The sequence below is a fragment of the Cyrtonyx montezumae genome, unplaced genomic scaffold (assembly GCF_038088225.1).
Source record: "Cyrtonyx montezumae isolate F1298 unplaced genomic scaffold, pur_monq_1.0 scaffold_0, whole genome shotgun sequence".
Taxonomy (NCBI): Eukaryota; Metazoa; Chordata; class Aves; order Galliformes; family Odontophoridae; genus Cyrtonyx; species Cyrtonyx montezumae.
This window is the reverse complement of record NW_027071824.1, coordinates 23,146,783-23,160,604: the sequence shown is the minus strand read 5'-3', so window position 1 is coordinate 23,160,604 and position 13,822 is coordinate 23,146,783.

The following is a 13,822-nucleotide window of genomic DNA, read 5'->3' as shown; positions in this document are numbered from 1 at the left end:
ATGAATCCCACATGGATCATTCAAAACAGGCAGCACTGGTTTTACAGACCAGAAAATAAGTTCCATCTAAAGCTTGATGGAAGTCTGCATCAATTTAAATATGTAAGAAACTATTGCACTATAAACCTGTGTAGTCTCAGTGGCTATGCAATTCTTACTTTTTTTTTTTTTTAACTCAGATTAGAAGCTTCTTCCTCTTCATAAGTTCTGCAAAGTCATTTCCCTTTTTTTTTTTTCCTGTTTGCTGTTTTCCAGTGCATGAAAACTCCTGTTAGAATCTTGCTAAATAATCTATTAATTACTGAAACGAGGACAAGTACTTATTCAGAACTCCCTACTTTTTCTTGAATATATATATATATATTTCCTTTATTCATTTTTTCTTGTCAATGTTTTAGCTTTTCATGCTGAAGCTTCTTTTCATTTTCACTTATTCAGCTGTCTTTGAAAGATTGAATTCCAAAATATCAGCTGAACATTTTGAACATTTCTTTTTTCTCAGGTATTTTTTTTTATGTCTCTAAAATTTTTATTTATTTGGGGATATAATTGAAATAAATAGTATTAAAAAGTACTGTATCCTCTATACCAGACTTCTCTACCAATTTTATTTTATTTTTTCATTTGTGAAGTCACTGTGGATTGTAAACAAACATTTCAGAATTGCATATGCTCCACTGTAATTAATGTAATGCATATCAGATACGATAGAAGAGAATGTAATTTAAAATAAATTAAAAATCCAACACCATTCCCAATTCTTTATTACCTCTAGCAACTGTTTAAGCTTGAATGTTATCATATACTTCCAATCACAGTAAAAACACATTTCCAGTACAGTAGTGTGTAATGTTCCTTCTCTGTTGATGTCAACTATGTGTTAGGTTACTTATGCAATACTTTCACTTAAAGCTTCAAATATAACCAAATAATAAACATATTTATTTCTGTTGGATTCCTTCCATACATTTGGGGAAGCAAGAGAGAAAAATAAATAGACGTCTAGAAATTTGATTGTTATGATTACTATTTTTTTTTTTGCAGTACATTTAACTTACTGATGGTTATGTATTATAAAAGCAATAAATGTTTATTTAATATTCATTTAACACTCTTAGAAATGTTTCAGAGGTGTTGGTATAAAACAGATTTGAAGTCTTTTATTCATGGAACTGAGATGCTAGTTCTTTACATGAAGAACTAGAAATCACAAAAGGAATCATGAATCATGGTAAAATTCAGAATTGGGGACTATTTTCTGTATAACATGGATGATTATATTTTATACAGTTGTTTGTAAGAACTTGCATTTGAAAGCATCTCTCTCAGAAACCTTACTTCTCAGTTCTGAAGGTAGCAAAATACAGAATCAGACTTTACTTTATTCCAGCGTTTAGTCAACCTGTTATTGAAGTTAAATTCTTACTCTTAATGTTGCATCATCAAGAACAGTAAAAAAAGTATTTTTTTCTGTGTTTATCTAAAGCACCTTTTCATATCCTGTTTTTTTTATGCCACAAGTACTTATATTCTATTGAATCATCTCTCAGTTTTCTTTTGGTTAATAAAGTTCACTGAGATCTTCACAGCTTTCTCTCTTAGATGATTTTTTCAGACCTCATTAACTGTGGATTTTTGAAAAGCATATGTTTTCAAATGCAAGCACCAGAAACATACGCGCTACAGAAGCATTTTATTGTATCTCTATTTAGTCTCATATAGAGAGAGAATCAGATTGGTGATTGTGTGGCTTATTTATGCTGGTAGATTTAAGTCACTTTTTATTGAATAGTCATGCTGAAAATATGAATGTATCTTCTTGAACAACATGAAATCTGCATGTTTTCCAGAGCCACTGTTTTACATTATAAGGTGAGATTGTATTCACTGTAAACATAAAAGTATTTGATGACCAAGTTGTCAAAAATCTAAAACTTTCTATTACTATCCTGCCCTCATTAGTACAAATGTAAGAGTTTTTAAGCTGTGTGGCCTTTGATTATGATTTTTAAAATAATTATTTTGCTGGCTAGAAGACCAAATGCCAGGTCCCGTAGAATGCCTTACTGATATTTTCACTTTTAGATCATAAAAAATTTTGCAAGTATATGTCCTTAGGTAAGTTTATGAAAACTGTGAATAATTTATGCTCTCTCTTTTTTTCAAGGCCATAGCTCTGAGAAGAGTTAGCACTTGCTTGTTAGGAAGTGCTTCTCTAACAAAGAAAACTTGTTCTTCCTTACTGTCTGTGCTCTACACACCTCATTTGGAGAACATTTTGGTAACGATAGAGATGTTGGTTACTCTAAAAACTTCATTAAAGTGGGAGGGGTATTTAGTGTTGAGATTCCTGAAAAATGTCTTTTCAAAAATCATTTAATGAATAGGAGGCATTAGTCATCTCTTTTGATGGATGTCACATTCTCTTCAAAGGATTTGATCTTCCTATTGACATACATTATTGTACTTTCTGAATTCTTCTTACAATGCTTAGAAATTCAGGAGGAAAAGACATTTTAGGTGACAGCTGGAAGGTAGGGTTTTTGTTTTTGTTTTTACCTGTTTCTTACCTGTTTTTTACCTCTTGTTCTTCAGTTTTCATGCCCATAATTCATATTTCCATCCAAATTAATTTCTGTGTATTTAGTTGCACTGATATTTTGATTGTCATTTCATGGTACCAGATGAATTTCTCCTTGATGTCTGGTAGCTGCAGTGGTGCATTCAGGAAAGACTGTACATGACCAAGTGCCAGGCCTACCTGCCTTCCCTGGGCTCTCTGCACACTAGGCCATGTAAGTTGTAATTTGCATGTGTAAGGCCTATCAGTTCCACCTTCTGCCAAATTTCCCTTCTGGAGGTGTATAGCAGAAGGATGCAGAGGTTAACATGTGCATGACCACGTTAACAACTGTAGAAATGCAAGCATTATCCTTGCTCTCACTGTTCCATTCGCTAGTCCATCTTTACCCTCCATTTACCCATCTATATTTATTCTTCTCAGTGTAAAATTGCCAGTGGATAGTGTGAGATGGAACATGTCCCTAGCAGGTGGACACAAGCACTCTAGTCCTCTGGACAGGGAAAAATTTGACCATATCACCTTGGACAGGTTTCAGGAGGATTCACTTTCTCTTAAACATCAGAGTGATGAGCTTTCCTTCTTTGTTGCAGTGGAAAACTCTGTATGTGAAGCCTGATGAAGGGAAGTCATCCTACTTCTTTCTGTCACCCCCAACATTAGTGAAATTACTATTTAACTCCACTAGATTAATTGCTGAAGGGGAGGAATTTTTTTTGCTTTCTAATATATGTATATGTATGTGTGTATGTGAGCATAATTGCTAAAAGAGTATTAACACTTGTAGTCATTGATACAAACAAATGTATAAATCTTAAAAATCTTTGCTGTGCTGCATGTAGTGCATAAAAAACAAAAGAGCTCTCCTAAAAGTCTCTATACTTCTGTCATTTCAAACATACTTTTTCATTTAATTTATCTACTTTTTCCACAGTTATTATCATTTGTAGCTGCTTTGTTACCTGAAGTTTCTTGCTTTCAACACTGAGAAGTAAAAATCATTGACTAATTAATTTTTAAAGAACCCCAAGTGGAAAGCTGATAGCTTTTTGATGATCTGCTAATTACAGCAAATCAACAAAAGCTAATAAAGTTGAAAAGCATGCATAAGGAAAGGAAATGAGTGCTCAGTGCTGAATATCACATTTCCCTCTGAGTCTGTAGATCCAGAATATTGATCTGTAAACTTATCGGATTAATCATCCACCAGATTGAGTGTTACAAAATGTCATCCTTTACTTTCTGTTGGAAATAGTATGTTGCCTCAGCATGAGGATGAGTCTATTTCCACAGAATGCATAGGAAACTTTGTCATACACAGGGCTTTCCTCTGCAGTGGCTGTTTTAGATGTATTTCCTATGGTAGAGATCTGATGGAAATTAAAAAGTTTTTTGAGTGGGCCTAGGTGAAGTACAGGAATGAGATGTCTTCAGATGTTTATTGGGGCCACTCCTTCACTTTACACCTAATCTTCATTTTGTTTGATTGCTTGTCTTAGGTTTCAAAAACTAGTAACAAAAATAAGCATATTAAAAAAAAAAAAGTCAGATAAGGCCAGTTGTAAAAATCACAACAGATTTTGACATGTAAAAAAAAATGTTTATCTTCAGAAGATATCCAAGTGGCTGAAATTTTCCTATTTCTTAACATCTTAAAATGTGAATATGTACCAGAAAATATTCTAATATTCTTATTGCTAGGAAAACTTTTGTTTTTAAAGGGTGAAAATAATTTAAAAAGTAATATATAGAAAATACCATCAGCATACCCTTCCTGATTCTATATTTATGAACAGTTGTATTTTGCATCAACAAAATTAACAACTGAATTTGTGTGCTGGTAACATTAATAAGAATTCTGTTTTTCTCTTGCATTTGAAATGAGTGTCAGTGTTCAGTTGTTCGAATATAGTACAGTAATCATCCATCTTTTATGGCAGAAATGGAAAATAACAAGTTTTCTTCATATTTTAATGTTAGTGCTCCAATATCTTGAAGGTGCCTGCTTTTTAAAAATCAGTATTACTTGTTTCTTCAAACTTCAAGGTTGTTAAACCTTTTAAAAATTCCTTCTTAAAAGTATATCTTGGATTTATTTGCTATAGTTTAGGTCTTTCAATCTTCATTCAATTCCTTTGCCATACAGTAATATTTAATTAGGTGATACGTAAAGGTATATATTTTTATTTTCAGATCATAATTAGTAGGAAGTTGTCATTTCTCACCAAGTACCTTTTGATTTATGTGACAAAGAGAACATTTTGGATTTGCAGTATTTAAGAGGGGACAAGAAATTGTATGTGTGTGTATAACTTAACAACTGAGGGCTCTAGTTACAGTAGCCTAGCTACTGCAGCTACTCTAAGGATATTTTGCTAAACATTTTACACCCCTCTGTTCCTTGAACTTTGACTGTCAACTTTAAATGTGTCAAGTATTTGATTAGTGTTATTTTTCTGTTAGAAACATATCTATTTTCTGACCTCTTGACATGAGCACATCACTGAAATTCTAAAGTCAGAATGTCATAATCCAGATGATGTTTCTGCCAGACTCAGAAATATTTTTTAAAATCTACATTATATTTATAAAGTTAACCTGATTCTAAGGGTCATCCATCATTATAGAAATGAAGCAATTTCATGTGACAAAATAATTCTGTAACATATTGGTTCTTAAAATTAAAATCTTGCATAATAATTAAAGAGCTGAGGCCTAACATCACTTAATGACTCTGACAGAACTGTTTGATTAAAGACTCCTGGAGAAGATTAATGACTGCAGTAAGTGTATGACCTTATGGGATCTCATAAAATTATTCTCTGAAAAGTTTAATGCAGACTTAATAAATAGTAATTGTTGCCTTGCTACCATATGGTTGACACCACATAGGTGAGTGTGGAATCTGTTTGAAATACGAATCACAGGCTTGTGTAAATTGAATAAAAACAATTGGGTGTATCATGAAACATAAAGATGATTGCTCCTAGGTGATTTATACTTACTTTCAGTAGCAAATGAACAGAGAAATGTTAGGAATTTTTATTTCCTTAAAAAATTTTGTCCAAGAACATCAAAATGTTTGAAAGATGGATAAACACAATTTCAATATCAAAGCTGTTAGAAAGAGAAAATTAGGGCTAACTTTTAAAAAAGTCATTTTAGTATATAAAAATACCCATAAGCATGCAAACTGTTTTCAATAAAGTGTGGCATAAGATTTTAAGTGCTTCTTCTCCTGGGCATTTACTGAATTCAGTGAGAGCTGATCAAAACCTACTTTAATGGCAAGATAAAAACTAGAACATACTAATGGAACAATAATTCAAGTACTTCATACTCTTCTGGAATTGTGTTACAATATTGCATACTAAAACTAGGACTCCAAGCTCTGCAACTTAAATGAATTTTTCCAAACATCATTCATGGTGAAAGCAATTCAAATTGCTTAACTTTATTCATTAACTGAGGTGATAGGAGCCAAGCAGTCTTGATAGGCTTTGCCTGTAGATCTTCCTTTAGATTATCTGATCTATCTCTGAACAAAGACAGTATTTTCTGATTCTCTTTTTATGGTCTCTTCTGTTCAGGTCCATATCCACAAATTGCTTGTATTTTCTTTATAGGGTTTTAACTCAGTGGTAAACAGTTCAAAACAGGGAAAAAAAAGTACAGAAAATGCAGTACTTTCCTGTGTTATACATTATTGTATGTGTGCTGTAGAGAAAAGTGTTAAGCTCATTACAACCCTATAATAAGAGAGCTTATTCTCTTCTATGTGTTTTTATGTTAATCTGTCTTAAAATATTCCTGTGGTTTGCATTATCTGTTGTATATATACTTATTCAGAATCCCTTAAGAGTGAATGTTTGTCGAATCATGTTACAAATTTATTTTATATTTATTCATATTCTCTCATCAAGCAGAAGATTATTGTAACCTCTTTGTTACTGTTTTCTTTCTTCTATGAAATTGTCAAGTTTCTCCAGCATCAAAAAAAGACAAATTGACAAATTATTTAAAATGAAATTTTTATGTAGTGCCCTTTAAAAACATGACCATTCAGCAAGTTTATAGATACAAATACAAATATACCAGTGGAGTTCTATTTTTGTCAGAGAATATATCATGGGTTGTTACTAACTAAAGAGAAATGAGCCCTTACTTCTTAATTCAATAAGACCTAAGTTAGCATGTGTTTGTAAACGCTTGGGAACACCTTGGATTTTGTACCTGGCTTTAAGATATGCAGTCTTCCATACCCTAGACTGGAATCAGCCTGCCCTCTAGTTTTAGGGAGCATATGCCATTTCTGTTAATATTGCATTATTGCCAAGAAATTGGAAAACTGCATGTTGGAAGGGGTTTTTAAGATCATCTGCTTTTTCTTTCTTTTATTTTTTTTTACTTTTTTTTGTTCCCCCACAACAGAACAATCAGTGGCTAACCACTTTTAATTATCTAATTATTTTTCTGACACATGAACTCAAACAATGCAGAATCAAATCTTGATATCCGTTTGGTCTCTGCAGCATACCTTAATTACCAGAAGAATAAATAGTCTGAGAAGAGTAGGGACTGGAAAAATTTTGTTTTCACAAAGTGTTGAACTGTAAAAGGACATGGGAAATAGACTAAAATTTGATCATATATTTAAAATGGCATTTAGATCTCATTGATGTTAATCTAAATATGTTCAGAGCATGGATTTACTCAGTTAGCTATTTTGCTTTTTTCTTTCATTGAGATTGATTACTGCATTCAGCTTTTAGTATTTTTGCAATCACATTTTAAACACATGCAAAAAGAATTTCAATGTGTGCTTACATAAAAACGTAGAGTAATGCAGGATTGAGACCTTTTGGAGAGAATTAAATCTGAAGTTGGCCAGAGTAGTGCTTTTTTTCTGCAGAAAGTGCAAATACAATTCTTATTTTTATTCCAAGAAGAATGAAAGAACTATGGTGTACCCCTTCACTGAACCCAACTCAAACTCCGTCTGCTGCTGACTCTTCTGCAGTGCTTCATTTATCACATTTTGCTCTTATGTTACTTTTGTCAGCTGTCCTCATCCTCACTGATAACTTGTTGATCTCTCTCTGGTACTACGCCAGCAACCTCTTCGTGTCCTGCAGTTCACTCTGAAGTACTCAAGGTAGCTTCAGTTAAGACAGTTTGTCTTCTAGATCCTTCTGCTTGTTACCTTTGAATCTTTCCTCTCCTTTATCCATATTGGCAGCAGCAACTAAACCCAAATTCTTACTCATCTCCACTTCCAGCAATATCCTTCCAACAGAGAATTTATTGTATTTTATTTGCAAGACCCCTCAGTTGTTAGTGTAAAATTACTCTTCCATAACTACCTTAGTTGTGCTACTTTCTATGAGTCAGGTTGAATTACATATTATCTTCCCTTTCTGTCACATCTGTCTGCATGTCTCTTTGACCTTGCTTTATTCTGAGCATCAATCAAGGCAAGGCTAATTATTTTCTGAATGTTCAAAATGTGCTTAGCAGAAAAAATTTAACATCCTTTTTTTTCTTCTTTCCCCAATTTGTGATTATGTCTCTGAAATGAGGATGCTGATTAGTGACACAGTGCTAGACATTAGCACCTGTGGCACTGGTTTACATATATTATTTGAAAGTAGGGGAAAGGGCTTGTTATATCTTTGTTGAACAAGAGGTCATCTAGTTTGACAGTAATTAGGATTTGAACAAGTTACTCAAGAGAGATAGAGGTTTTCTCTCTTACCTTTTATTTAATGGAAATTCCTTTGTACTGTGCTTGTTTTAATGTGTGAATTCAGTCTATTGAACCTCAGATCATTAATCCAGCCATTTGCTTATTCTTTCCAGCTTGTGTGTTTATCAAGTGGCTTCCTGTTTCTAGCCTGTGATATTACATAATCAGAATACTTGAGTCTCTCCCTTTCTTTCCTTTCTCTTCCATTTCTGCCTTGTGCTTTAATGTTATCTTTCATGCTCAGAAGTTTTGTTCCTGTTCAGGAATACTGAAATCAGAGCTCAACAGTTTTTTTAATATGTATTATTAAAAACACAGTATTTAAACATCCAGAAGCAAAGGAAACCAACCACATAATGTAGCAAGCTGTGTAGAATGTGTTCAGGAATTGGTAATGACTAATATTGGTTCACTATGAAACAGTGGGATTTGTGACTAATGTTAGATTTTCAGGGAAAATACATATACTGACACAATAATAATTACTAATTTTAAATGGGATGGGGGAAAAAAGTACCATTACTCGATTAGAGTCAACATTTGATTTATAGCTAGAGCTAACAGAGCTATGAAGATGAGCTGTCTTGTTGACTAATGACCATCGAAAGATTTTTTTTCAGTATGTCCAGGCCATTCTGTGACAATCAATGCAATGCTGCTGTTCTCAAGATGAACTTACTCAATTGCAAAACTTTCAGCACAGATTGTTCCCCTATTTGTGAACAAATTATTCAGCAACCCCAGTGTATCACCAGAATAACAAACAGAAGTGATGCTCTATCTGAAGTGGCTTATTCAAGATTCAATAATCCTTCTACACACACTGCCAATTAGCCTTAAAAAGTAGAGGAATGTCTACTGGAAAAATGTTTATTCTGAAAACCAGCTGGCCTTGGGAATCTTATATATCTTGATGATAAAATCAGAGAAACTGTTCTAATAACCCCCTTTTTTTAATATGCTTCCATTTCTGTCAGTGTAATTTTAAAGAGCTTAGGAGATTTGTGTTAAGCCTCTGAGCTCACTGTGACTTTGCCCCAAACTTGCCTTGTTAAGGAAAAAAAAATTCAGAGAAATGAATGAAAGTGTATGTTTCTGGAAAAGATTTTCTCTGTTTTACTTCTAAATACTCCTCTATCTCTTACTCTGAGGAGATTTAAAGTAATGTGTTTTAAATCTTGCTTGTTGTCTTTCATTATTTCAGCTGCCCATGTGTGATTTAATAGCTTAAAAAATATTATTCTCCATTTGGAATGTATTTTAGCTTTTCTCTAGATAGTTAGGTACTAGTTCAAGCCGGCAAAGGTTAAGGCTGTCTAGCTTGTGGTTAAGTTTCATGGCTAAGAAAGTGTGAGGGCTCAGTTTCCTATGCTTTTAATGTATTATACACTGCACTAAAAACTCATCTGGAAGCAGATTTTGTTGTCGCTTTCTTTCTGGCTATTGGCTGATGTGGTCTTGGCAGCATGTGCCAATGGAATCCTCCTTGGCTCTGAAAGTGACTTAAAGATTATGTCTCTGTCCTATGAGACTGGGACGTAGTGCAGAAGGTGAACAGTATTTTTGACTGAAATATGCTAGCAAACTCACTTCATATTGCTTACCAATAGGTAGTGGAACTCCAAATTTAGGTTATTAAGTCAAGTACCTTCTCAGGTGTTTGCTGTCAGGGAGATATCTCTAAACAGGACCTCCCATCACCTTACATTACACCCTGTGACATTTGCTTATTTACACAGGAATGGCATCAATGAAATGTTACAATTTGATGGGTAAGTAACAGATCTGTGTAAATTTTCTGTCTCCTAAAGTCATGAATTTGAAAATCCCAAATTTCTTTGTCAGTGTAGTTCTCAGAGAATTCTCTTGATCTGTCAAGTGAGAAAAACAAATGAGAAAGCATTCTTATCAGAATTCATATAAACCCACATTTGTTTCTTTTACCTTTAAATGTGTAAATAAGTAATTGAAATAACAAATATAGAACACTAGCTGAAATAAAGAAGATGAAAATGTTTTTTCAGCTTGGATTTTATTGGATGAGATTTCATTTTATTATTGCAAATAAGTGTGAGGCCCTATTATTTCCAAAGTGCTTGAGAAAACAAAGGAAGCAGTACAATAATGAAGATAAAAGTTACCATGATTTTTCTTAAGATTTAAAATAGGTATACAATAGTAACCTACTTGATTCTGTTTCCAATGGGAGTATGTCTTGCTTTATTACCATGTACTTTTTGCCAATGGATGGAAATGTATAAAACCACCGATTGAATCCTTTAAGCTTTTTATAATTCATTACAGAGTTAAAAACAAAGTCTGATTCTGTTTTCAGTGAAACTAAGGTAAGTTGACTATATTGGAGGATGAAGAAATGCACTGTTATTATTCCAAGAGTCTTGCTGGCTGCTAAATTTGGTTTTAACCATTCTGCAGATCATGAATGACTTTTTTGATTTTTAGATTTTTAATGGTCTTTGCCATGTTTGTCTCATCAAGGCCTAAATACTTGTCAAATTTATATAATTCCATCCCATGATATAGTCTCAGGAGAATATTATGCTTCATTTCTGCTTGATAAAGGGTGCTAATACTGGTATAGCCAGCCTGCTCCTGATCTGTGTGACAGATAATATACCTTCTAGAAAGGTTGCTAGATTGTCACTGTAAAGGTGGATAGGAGAGTTGGAGGTTGTCCTACTTGTTACACCATCCATGTTACTAATGTGCACTGGAGGGTACTGAATTGTTAGAGCATGCTCAGTGGAAGGCCACAGAAATGATCTAAGGGGAGGAACACTTCCCCTGTGAGTAAAGCTGAGGGATGTTGGGCTGTTCAGCCTGGAGAATAGAAGACTCTGGGGGACCTGATAGCAGCCTTTCAGTACCTAAAGGGTACTGGGGGCTATAAGAAAGAAGGGGACAGACTTTAGCAGGGTTTCTTGTGATATGACAAGGGGAAATTGTTTCAAACTAAAGGAGGGGAGATGTAGAATGGATTTGAAGAAGCAGTTTTTTTAACAGTAAGTGTTGTGAGCCCCTCGGACAGGTTGCCCAGAGATGTGGTGGATGTCCCATCCCTGGAGACATTCAAGGTCAGGCTGGATATGATTCTGAGCAGCATGATCTAGCTGTACATGTTCTTGTTCATTACTGGGGAGTTGGACTAGATGACCTTTAAGGATCCCTACCAACTCAAAATATTCGTTGAGACTATGATTCTATGAATACTAAGAATTCTAAGATTTTTACGCTACAGATACTAGTCAGTGTTGAGGGCATGTTAACATGTAAGCATTTGACTCAATACATTAATTTAGTCTAGGAACAGATTTGCACAGTGGAGCAGATGGTGAATTAAAGATTAGAATAGTTCAGTTGGAAGGGACATGCAAACATTTAACAAGAAGTTAAAACATGTTAAGGATATTATCCAAATGGCTATTAAACACTTAAAGGCATGCAACATCAACCGCCTTGCTCAGAAGCCTTTTCCAGTGTCTGAACACCCTCACAGTAAACTTCCTCCTCAGTGAAGGAACTCACAGGTGAGCAGTGAGTTCACTTCATACTGTACTTTTGTCCATGCTGAACAATCTGAGTGCTCTCAACCTCTCCCCATAGGATATGTATTCCACTCTTTTACCAGCATTGCTGGTCTCCTCTGAATGCACTCAAGTATCCACATTTTATATTGTAGAGACCAGAACTGCAAATGTTCAAAGGTTTGTCCACACTAATGTTAAATGTAGTGTAAGAATCACCTCTTTTGACCAGCTGGCTATGCTGTGTTTAGTGCACCCCAAAATCCAGTATGTACTTCTAGTTGCCTTATTTTATGTCTTCTGTTGACCAGATTTAACACCAATCTTGTCTTTATACTGTTGACATCACTGTAGTACGTTGATCAGCATTACTAATTGTGGACTCTATTTTGCCTTTAATTGTACTCATGGTGTTCTAAGTTCATCTGTGATACATGTGGTCTAGATCCAAATTTATATTTCACTTTATATCCCTTATTAATCTCAGTAATCTTTGTCCATTAATGTCTTAGATTGCATGCATGAAATAATAGTATAAAATTCATCTGATTTCCATCTGAAGCCCCAGTAATTCCTACATTTCATTTTAAAAACTGAGAAAATGCCTTATAATTTTTAATCTACATATAGATCACGTTAGTCAATAAAGATTATTATCTCTTTCTAATGCAATCACTTGGTAGGACCTGCTCTAATTCTTGTTAGAATTTTTGACTGTTCACTTTTGCTAAAATTTGCTATATTCACAGAGTTTTCCTTATACATCTTTTTCATTTTGAATCATGTTATATGCAAGTAATAGTACATTTGATAGTACAATGTAATGTAGCCATTCCCTATTACGTTTGGTAATGACCTATGAGTAATTTCTGAGTATCTGTATGTGTTCTCTTCGGTGAAACATCAGGCTCTCAATTGTATTCTCTTCTGAGTGATGGAACTAATTATTCTAGTTCCAATTAATTATACTATGAGAAAATCTCATTCTCATCTTGACTTTCTGTCTTTAACCTTATACTCATTATGGATAACTGCCTCATTATGTGCTGGATAACTTTAATTTTTTAATTCTTGTCCTTTATAGGGTAAAATTTATTTCATCTTCCATTTCCTCAGTGGTTGCATAGTAGAGATTATAGTACTTCCTCTTGCCTTTTCTCTTTTAATAGCAGATTCACTTATTATTAGTTTTAAAGCCCATAACTTATGATAAGAATGTGCCTTTCACTCTGAAGCCTGTTTCAACCGCATGTCCTATTCTTTCAGGTACTGTTTTCTCAGGCATCTCATAATTTGTGGAAATGCAGTAAGCCTGTATATTAATCTTTTTGGTTGCAGAAAGCTCTCAGTCTGTGTCAGCTCCAAAGGTTGTGGTCCCCTTTCCATAGTCAGATAATTTAGTAATATTACATTGAGTTTTGAATATTGCTGATTGTTTCTTCTGGTGGCTGGTTTCTGACTTCTTCAGTTTGGAGGAGTCTAAAAGTAACAGAATGGAAGCTAATGCAACAAATGCATCCTGTTGCGATCACACCCTTCTCTATGTTCACGCTGTTCACTAGGATTTTTTTGTTTTGTTTGACTTCAAAGTTTCTGCATATCCTTTTTGATCCTGCAGCATATGGCAATTGGTCTATGAGACTAGTTCTATTTCTTTCAAGTAAACAGGATATTTCACAGTAAAGGCAGAAAATCAATAATACATCTACAGGTTTGTTTTCAAATACTCATAAAACAACTCGTCCCTAATTCTCAGTGTTAATATCTCAGTTAAATGTATGCCCTTTATTCACTCTGATCCATTTAGAACACTTTACTTAGCAGTGAATTTCCTTTTTTGTTTTCAAACTCACTCTAGGCAAACTTTCTGTCTGCTTAATGCAGTATTCTCTGTCTGTCTCTCTGTTGAAAAAATTATTTTTTGAGTCAATAGGAGTACACACAATCTGT